Source organism: Fundulus heteroclitus, chromosome 17 (genome assembly GCF_011125445.2).
Source record: "Fundulus heteroclitus isolate FHET01 chromosome 17, MU-UCD_Fhet_4.1, whole genome shotgun sequence".
Lineage (NCBI taxonomy): Eukaryota > Metazoa > Chordata > Actinopteri > Cyprinodontiformes > Fundulidae > Fundulus > Fundulus heteroclitus.
The window spans coordinates 23,004,207-23,014,461 of NC_046377.1; the positions used below are offsets into that span (position 1 = coordinate 23,004,207).

The 10,255-nt window shown below is 40.3% G+C and overlaps 1 protein-coding gene across 8 annotated transcripts in view; it reads right to left on the reverse strand.

Moving 5' to 3' along the window:
- Nucleotides 1-9,989, reverse strand: part of shank3b (SH3 and multiple ankyrin repeat domains 3b) — a 74,985-nt gene extending 64,996 nt beyond the window's left edge. For all 8 annotated transcript variants that reach the window (XM_036148800.1, XM_036148796.1, XM_036148798.1 and 5 more), the window contains exon 1: nt 9,911-9,989. The gene's annotated coding sequence lies outside the window, so the exon portion shown is untranslated. The remainder of the gene's footprint in view (nt 1-9,910) is intronic.
- Nucleotides 9,990-10,255: the final 266 nt, after the last annotated feature.

Genomic DNA, 10,255 nt, shown 5'->3' on the forward strand with positions numbered 1-10,255 from the left:
TCAAAACAGATTCAAATGCCTAAAAGGAACCACAGATGAGCTGACCCAAATAAAAAGGGGAAAACACAACGACAGAAATTCTACAGAGGAAAGTATAACGTGTAAATTTGGAGTCCAGAGCATGAAATCCCTGAAATTAACAACTGTTTTTACAGCAATGTATCAAAAAAAACATTGATTTTAGCAAATCTCTCATAAGTGTGTATTAGCTCCTGTCAGATCTGATTGTATATTTTTGGATCTAAACAAGTAGCTTGATGCACTGGAGCACACAAACGCACCCTAACACGATGTCAGGATAGAAAGACATCAGCAATGACCTTAGAGAAGTCGTCGCTGCTGTCCTCCAATTTATAAAAGTTTATAAGACTAATACCAAACAACTTTAAGATAGTAAGAAACGTGGAAAATATTTAAATAAATACAATGCAAGTCACAGATTAGCTGGTTTCTAGTTTAAAAAGAACATGTAGGCATGACTTAGGCTTGCAAAGCTGCACCTCAATGAACCACAAGACTTCAGGAATAATCTCCTCTGTATACCAGAGTCAAATGTTACCCTATCGGTCTAGTGTTGTAGCGGCCTAGTCAAAGTCCACACTACAACCTGATAGGAAAGCTGTGGTGGGATCTTAGGAGAGCTACGTAACTTTGTGAGGAAGAGTGGGCCAAACCTCCTCCAGAACAACGAGGGAACTGTAAAAGGTCGGGTAGATTAAGATTAGTACAAGATGTTGGATCAACAAGTAAAATTACTGCTTCTGCATTTTGTTTCAGGTTCTGATGAATAAATAATTATAAAATTAAACATGTGCTTTTTGGTCATTGTTCATCATCCTATTAATGCTCAAATTAAAATAAAAGCTCAAGTATTACTCTATTGCAAATAGACACTTTGTTTTATTAATTCTTTTAACAAACTTTAAGTTTTAAGACAATAAAAAAATTAAGGAGCTGGTTTATGCGTTATATATGTAGTGCAGATGTCGGTTACTGATATTAAAATTTTATTTTTGATTCAGTTTAGCATAATATGAATATTTCAGCAGTGTTTTTAAATGATAAAAATGTTTTCATTGGTTGTGAAACTGTCTTTTCACACACTAAACATATTTCCAGGCTCTGTGTTTTAGCAGCTCCGATGTTTTGTTGACTTAATTTCGTTTTTTGAAGTTAATATCTGCAGTGAAAGACGACACAGACAGCATGAACTAGTTTTAGAGCAGCCGTCAGAAACTCCCACAGCTCAGCGTCTTCCTGCAGCATCTAAATTTACATCCAAATAACGTTTCAAATAAGCATGAGTCAAACATTACCCAAGGGTCTGAAACGTCTTAAACAGAACCGCCACCGATTCCATTGATCTGTAAACGTGTGAATCTCTACGGGTTAACAAGACCATATATTTTCACTTGTTTCTGCTGTTTATTAATTTTCACGATCCCAACTTTCCAAACAATCAAGTGCATGGATTAAATGATGCAAGCTAGTTTAAGAAAAGCATTTCTGTTTCTTCCTGTTCTTTGTTTGGATTGAAAAAGCAAACTTAGATGGCAGCCAGGAGAGACTGCTGCAAAGACACTTTACCTTCATCTGTGACGCCTGAAAGAGTTTTTAGGGACAGTTTAAACATCCGGACTCTGGTACTGATGGCAGCGGCATAGCTTTCTGGAGGCAGGACAGTACAGCTCAAATTATGAATTATTTATACCTTAACGTTTTCCACATTTTGTCTCATTACAACCATTATTTTATTGGGGTTTCACGCAGTAGATCAAATAATCCACTTCCTCTGCAGCTCTAGTTCAGTCAGATAGGATGGAGAACATCTGTGAACATCGGTATCCAAGGCTTTACCCAGATTCTTTGTTGGATTTAGATCTGGACTTTGACTAGGCCATTCTACCACCTTAACATGCTTTGATCTAAACCATCCCATAGCATCTCTGGCTGTGTGTTCAGGGAGGTTCTCCTGCTGGAAGGAGAACCTCCACCTGAGTCTCAGGTGTTCTGGAGCCTCTAACAGGTTTTTTTTCCAGGATGGTTCTGGATTTATCTCAAACCATCTTCCCATGACCAGCTTCCCATCTCTGCTGAAGGAAAGCATCCCCACAGCATGATGCTGTCACTACCATGTTGCATCATGGGAGTGGAGTATTCAGGCTAATGTCAGAGTTTTGCTAGAAGGCCAGAAGGATAGATTTTGTCCTCAACACCTTCTTCCACATGTTTTCTGCCTCCGTAATGTGAAATTATGTTGGAACCCATTACTTTGTTAAACAATGGCTATGTAGATTAACAGCTATCCTTTCAGTGAAATCTCCCACCTGAGCTAAGGATCTCTGCAGCTTCTATCCGAGTCACAGTGGTGCATTTAATGGGGAAAACTGAACAACGGTGCCAGCGTCGCCGCAGGTCCGGCACCAGATCCTCCAGAGTAGCTCCCAGTTCGGGGAGTCCAGGTTGGATTTCATGTTTTTCAGTTTTCTGGAAGTTTGTTTTCAGATTTGTGGAGCATAGAAGCTGAATGCTGCTTCTCCATGTCTGGTTCTGGTTCTGCAGAGCAGAGCAGAACCAGAAGACCTGAGTGGTCTGGAGGGTTGATGCCCTGATAACAAGTCTGTGATGTATTTAGGTGCTAATTCAGGGATTTATAGACTAACAGAAGGATTTTAAAGTCTATTCTCTGAGATCCAGGGAGCCATGGAAGGACTTCAGAACCGGGTCCATGTTCTCTACGTTCTTAGTCTTAGTGAGGACTTCAGAACCGGGTCCATGTTCTCTACGTTCTTAGTCTTAGTGAGGACTTCAGAACCGGGTCCATGTTCTCTACGTTCTTAGTCTTAGTGAGGACTTCAGAACCGGGTCCATGTTCTCTACGTTCTTAGTCTTAGTGGAAGGACTTCAGAACCGGGTCCATGTTCTCTACGTTCTTAGTCTTAGTGAGGACTTCAGAACCGGGTCCATGTTCTCTACGTTCTTAGTCTTAGTGAGGACTTCAGAACCGGGTCCATGTTCTCTACGTTCTTAGTCTTAGTGGAAGGACTTCAGAACCGGGTCCATGTTCTCTACATTCATAGTCTTAGTGAGGACTTCAGAACTGGGTCCATGTTCTCTATATTCCTGGTTTCAATGAGAACACGAGCAGCAGCGTTCTAGATCAGCTGCAGATGTCTTTTCCTGTGAAGACACCGTTGTAGTAATCAATGCGACTAAAGATAAACGTATGGATTTAACAGTCGTTTTAGGGGCTAAAGTAAAACACACAAACCTCTAAAGAAAATTCCTAACTTCATCCCATGTCAACATTCATTTTTTATCTGCCGTTTTGCTTGAAGAAAGCTTTCTCTTCGCTGTGCTCCTTCACCCTATGCCGGAACTACATCCAGTCCCTGGATTGGTTGCCGCGACACGATTTGACAGAAAAGTTCACCACTCTGCTTGTTCTGCGGCGTAAGCATTGCTGCCCGCTTCACCGTTCCTGACCGCCCAATTTGCAAATGGGATCTAAAGTAAACTTTAGATCAGAGTAAACTCAGTTGAATACAATGGCCCGCCACTCTAATTTATTAGCTCGAAACCACTCGACAAAAGCTAAACAATTAAACAACACACTTCTCTTCTATTATTCTCAGTGACGTCTCTGGCATGATAAGGTAAGTGTGGCACAAAAACTCAACACCTACTAGCACCAACTAATTTTTTTGTGATGCATACAACCTGACTTTGATCAATGTTAAATAAAACAGATAAATTAGCATAAACCAACACACTAGAAATGCCATTTTATATAAGCTAAATGCACAAATAAAGGCTCACTGACAATGTTCATTTAGTGAACAGAAAATTCACATCAATCCTTCATTGAGCTAGCAAGGACAACGCTAGATGGTCGCACACTTTCCAGCAGATCGTAAACATCCTGTGTGCATTTCCAGTATTTTGATTGGACGATCCCAGCTTGGGGCCACAGGATTTGTGCCCCACTATGTCTCCTGATCGCTCACTGCGATTTCAGATGTTCGTTATTTAAACAAATGTTGGTGGGCCGGCCCCAAAATCAAGACGCCTCAGGAGGATTTAGCTACTGAGTCAGTTTTCTGGCAGTCTTAGATATATAGACACATATTTATAACATAATTTTATTGGTATGGGAATCTGTCTTTTTTTACAGTATTACTCTATAAAGAACGACCCTGTCCCACTGATTATTTCGAACATAGAGCTCCACTGGCCCTGAATGCAGAGACTCCACAGGTTATTCCATATAAAATAATCAAATCCTGGAAGTATGCTGCATCTAAATAAAGCTTTTCTGATCTAATTATCGGACCAGAGCGTTTTGGCTCAAAATGAAGCTAACCCCAGATCTAAGCAACGGTTGGAACTGGAGCTGGTTCATAACCGGTTTAGTTTTCCAGTCAGAGAGCCAGCCTGGAGAAACTATTACGTCTCTAAAATATATCTTTCACTAAATATTTGATCCTCCCTCTCTTGTATTCCTGGTTTCTGTAAAGGATGACAGTGCAAAGAGAGTTGATCTATGCAGATCACTGCCTTTTTAGACAGCGGGAAGCGTGGATAAATGGTCTTAAAAATGCCAACCAGCTGAACTCTTGATCGGATTTAAAAACCACAGTCCTAACAGGAATAACACAAAAGGTTTCAAGCAGGATTTTTAAACACTGGTAAGCGACAATAAAATCCCCTTAGAAACAGAGCTGAAAGCAATTACTGTTCACTCTGTTTGGTGCATTGACTTATATTCATTACCTGAGGGAGATTAAAACAAAAAACAATATCAACATTTTGATGAGTTTTTGGTCTCCATGAGTCCGACTCCATTGCTTCTGCTTTAGCTAAACGCAGTTCTGTCCTCTGGTGCAGCTGAGATTTTGGGCTCAAATAAAACCATTTAATTGGAAACCAATGGAAACATTTGAACTAACCGGTTAAAATGTCAAACAATGAGGTGGTCAAGACTGCAGGAGTGTTCACCAAACATCAACGACGTTTAAAACAAGGTCCATAAATCAGATTAATGATATTAGAAGATCTGTTTGAGATATGGTGATTTGTGTGGTTATTACTGACATAATAGTGCAATAAAACCAGGAAATCTCATCATTATCATCCCATGCTGAACAGAGTTTTAATAAGAGTGAAATATTATGGTTTTAAAACGTCAAGAAGAAAAATATTTTATAATAAACTGCCATCAGAAATTCACTCTGCAGAGAACGGCTAAACAGTCCCCGAGATTGCAATTGATAAAAGTTAATGCATAGACTGATTTATAGTTCACCTTTTTAAAAGATATATATATATATATATATATATATATATATATATATATATATATTATATATATATATATATATGATAAACCAGAGTCGGAGTTATAAATTATTATAAATTATAAAAGGTATGAGTTCTAAATTACCTGTATAGATCTAAAATAAAATACTTGTTGTAAGACATGGCATGGTCACTGTTTTTATTTATTTAGCTACTTTGCTTTAAATCTTTATTTAACAGAGGTAAGGTCTACCCTCCCAACTTTTATGCCTTTCACGTGACTCTGGTGACGTCAACATTTTTCAATTTATTTGAATATTTTTAATCCAATTCCTTCTTAAATGGTGCTGCCTTGTACTTTGTACACCTGCAGAAAATGTTTGGGCACAGATTTAGAGAAAACTGGTAACAATTAGAGGATAAGGGCAGGCTGCAACGGTCGGACTTCATTAATAAAGACCTGCAGTCATTTCAAGCTAAGTTGTTGATTTTCAAGACAAAATATTTTTACCTGCAGCACTGGTGCTTCACCCACTACTTCCATCACAAATGATCGTCAGTCTTGAAAATTTATGAGCCCAGTGGGAGTCACTCCCTGCACCTCTTGCTCAAACGTACATTTGAAACACCTGCACCTCAAATGCATCAGAATGGATGTAGGAATATGACCAAAACCACTCGTTCACCATAGTTTTTACTACTCATCTTTCAAAATTGCAACTGAGTCTCAACATTCACCTACTTAGGTCTAATTACCTGTTTTCCCCACAAAACATGAAACAACACTTAAGCTTAAGATGGTTTACAACCTGGTAGAGCGCTGAAGGAGCATTTTACCTTTTTATGGACATCTAGACAATCAGACCAGTAAATATCTATAATTGGGAGTAGATTTGCTACGATTCAACGCATAATCACAGTTTCTAGTTGGTGATACCTTCATTTCAGGAATTTCCTAATAGCGGAAATTTTAATGCTTTCTTTGGCCTCTAAACAAAACCCCTGCACACCAATCAGGCGTGTTTTGGTTCAATACCAATATTCAGTTTTCCTTGAAGTCTAACTTGCCCATTTTGATGTTGACTGAGTCCAATTTATGCATTCAAAGGATTATAACACAAGACAAAAAATATATGCTGCAATTTCCTTGACAGGTATTGGTATTAAATCTAAGAGAACGAAAGAATTACTAGACCTTCCACATTTATGCACGAAGCATACAACCCTTATCTATATCTGAGTTTTGGTCAACCTGCCAGTGTATCAAGCAGGACATTGTTGCCTGACGCGTCATGTTGACAATATCAACAGTTCTCAATTTTGAGGCTTTTTATGAATCGTAATTTTATTTATTTTTTTAGTAGATCAGAGCCAGATCCTGGAAAACAGCAATTTTCATTCACTGGGCAACTAATTTGTGAATCTAGCTATGAAAAAGCACTAAAAGGCCCTTTATATTCAGTGTTCCTGATCTTTCTTCATTTCAGAATGTTAAACTTTTTCAGACTTATGTTTGCAGGTGTCGCAGATAACTTCAGATTTAAAATACAGAAGTTCACAACGAAGGAAGAGATTTCTACTCTGGTCAAAGCTTAAAGATGAATGGATGGATGGATGGATAGCACCACTGTGATTGGTGTGTGGGAAATGATCTGGGGCCTCATTTATAAAGCGTGTATATGCCACTTTCCAAGCAAAGACTGATCTATAAAAGATAAACTTGATGTCAGAATGTGCGGTCCTCACGGCAGCTCTGACCCAGGCGTACAAAATAAATAAATAAATGACCAAAAGCCAACTTAAAGGAGCAGTTCCAGAATTTTTTCTAATGTCTGCCCCCTCTGGCAACAAGCTGAAATGACACCAGTGTCATTCATGCGCATGGGAGAAGAGGGGGAAAAGCTAACCGTTAGGGCTTCAGTTTTTGTGGTGTAATGCCCTTTTGTTCTCCAGTTAGTTGGAGGATCCGTGATTCCCTTTCCACTTCTGCAGTCAGTCTCACAGACAGCTTCCTCGTCCTGGCTGTAAACCTCGCTATGACTGCAGGAAGGCATAAGCTTCATAGCGGGGTTTGCAGCCAGAACAAGGCTGCAGCAGCTGTCTGTGAGACTGACATGGAAAGGGAAACATTGCTCCCTCAAACGGCCAATAACAGCAAAAAGACAAGCGAGCCATGGATTGTTATCAAGAGCGCCCTGAATGTTTGCGATTGCTGAGTGGACAGGGTCGGACCACCGTCCAGATCACAGGGAAATCTCAGGGTGCTCCTGATGGCCAGTCCACCCTGACCCCGACAGAACATCTCTGATTTCTATCTGCTGAATGCGACGCAGCAGATACAAATTCTGTCAAAGAAAACTTGTTTGAAAGGGCACCGTGTAACTAACTATATAACGGCTACCATCTCCCTATGTGTGCTAACGATTTAGCATTACACATAGTATGTCTCTAATGAGACTAGCATGAACACTTGCCCAGAGGATTCAGCCCGAATCTCTCTATCATAAACTGACTAATGGAGCCTTTAGAGGCAACTGTGGTAAATACTTAACAAATTTTTCACATTGGGCAATCATAAGGGCATGTATGGGAAAGAAAAGAAATAATATTTAACTTCAAAACTTGCGCAATGCACCGTTAAATCTTAAATCAATGTTCGCACAACATTATGTCGGTTTTCTACCATCACATTCCTCTCCCCGAGGTCTCGTGTTGCACAGATTAACGGATAAATTGTGAGAAAATCACTTTAATTGTTGTAGACAATCAAAGACACTCGTGCGTGATGCTGCGCGGTGGATACATGGACACAGCTGGAAGACCTTACAGATGGGAGAATTAGGAGGGAATGCAGTTTCAGTGATCAAAGATTTCCTGATGATGATAACTGGTCAATATGCCACTTTAGACTCTAAGGGTTGCACTTTGCTATAACCTCCTAGATGCTGCTCCTAACCTGCTCCCCAAACCTCAGAGCACAGAGGAGGTGTGCTTTGACCTCTCACATCCATGCAGCGCCCAGCTATGGAGCTTCGTGTCGGCTTCTTAAAAAGCTTTTTGCAGTGTTTGGGGGGAAACCTCATTCCTCCTGGTCTTCCTCCTCAGAATAATTATCTGGATGCACAGACTAAGAGGAACTTCAACACAGAGTACGGCTCTTTAAAACAGCAATAAACCTCACTTCTTAAATAAATTATCTTAATGTGGTCAACATCTGTGCTTTTAACTCTGATTTACACATTTAATAAATGCCTCCATGTGATTTTTTTTTTACAGTTTCTTTGCTTTTTCTCCGTGGTCGCCATTTCACGATGAATAAAAAAATGAGCATACCCATTTAAACACACATTAACATTCATGAGGTGCTTTGTGATCTGTAAAGGAAAAATGCGTGTTGGTGTGCGTGGTTTTATAAATCCGATTTTTTTTTTTTTTTGCCCTACCTACATTTAGTGTGGATGCTACCAAATTCTTTACAAATAAAACTCCTGCAAATACTCATACTTGTCCAGAAACCCTGAGTTTAGTGATGCCAGAGTCGAGGCTAGCAGTGGTGAGAACAGAAAGAACGGGTTCTAAGCAAGCGCTGGCATCAGTTTAGCACTATCCAACAGAACTCATCTCTCTAAATTAAAAAAAAAAAAAAAAAAACATGGAAACTCTGGTGAAAATGTCGTTCATTGCTGACTTAACAGATTCGTGAATGAAGCAGAACTTCTTCACACCGCATCTTTTGCGCCAGTTTATGACCCGATTGCACTAAGTTTCATGCAGAGGGAAGTTAAACATCAACAGCAACAACCTGACGGTAAAAGAGTCGACTCTGCAGAAGAAGCAGAACAACTTCCAGTTAGATGATTTTTTTTATTATAAAGGGGGGCAGATTGCTCCTTTAGATAGTCAGTCTGAGATTACAGCCTACACACTCACTGCTGAGGTTATGTAACACACGCGCACACTCATGCACGGGACAGTGAAGTGATGCTGGAGGAAGCAGGAAGAGGAAATAAAAGCAGGGGAAGATAAATTAAAGAATGAAAACTCAGGAGAAGAGAGCAGAAGGGCTGTTTTCTGTAAAGAGATGATGAAATGATTAATTTAGAGAGAGAAGATGATAGAGCAGGAAAATAATGGAGGAGCATAAAACAGGGGGAGGGAGGCCACAAGAAGCAAGGAGGAAAAACTGGATGGTTAACGATAGGATGGAAAAATTATTTGCAGAAAAAAAAAGATGAGGATAAAGATTTTTTTTTTTAAATAAGGAAGAGGTGAGATGAAGAGCAAGAGAACGGAGGGAACAGGAAATGAATGGACAGATAAAGGAAAGATGAAATGAGGAGAGTTTGGGCAGAAATGACACAACAGAGGGAGAAATAAATGAGTCAAAAACGAAGAGATGGAGAACGAAAACGAAGAGAACACACATAGAAGGAGGACAACCGCAGATAAAAAGAGCAAAAACGTCAAGAAAAGGTAGTTTTAAAGTTAGGGTGACAGCAGGTGAGTGGCGCACACACCCTCCCACACACAGACACACGCCACTGTGGGAAAAAAAAACACGGCCAACATGCAGCCGGGGAACGCAGGAGCACAGAAAGCTGCAGAGACTCACCCAGAAGATCAGCGACCAGCTCTCCATGATGACAAACTGTGGGGTGGTGGTGGTGAGGGGGGTAAAAAAAAAAAATTAAAATAAAAAAATTAAAACGAGAGATGAACAGAAGAGCCGAGGAGGAGGAGAGGATGGAGAAAAGAAGAGGAAGAGGAGGAGTATCTGGAGACGTAGAGGGAGAGAGGAGAAGAAGTGGGAGAGGCAGGACGAGTGGAGGGCTGCTAGGTTCAGCCCACACACTGCCAGCATGACACACTCGCTGTACGGCTCGGTGCGCGCGTGCACGCCGTCTCCCACTCCAATGCGTGGGTTAGAAAACACACCTCTCTCTTTCGCTCCCTTTTT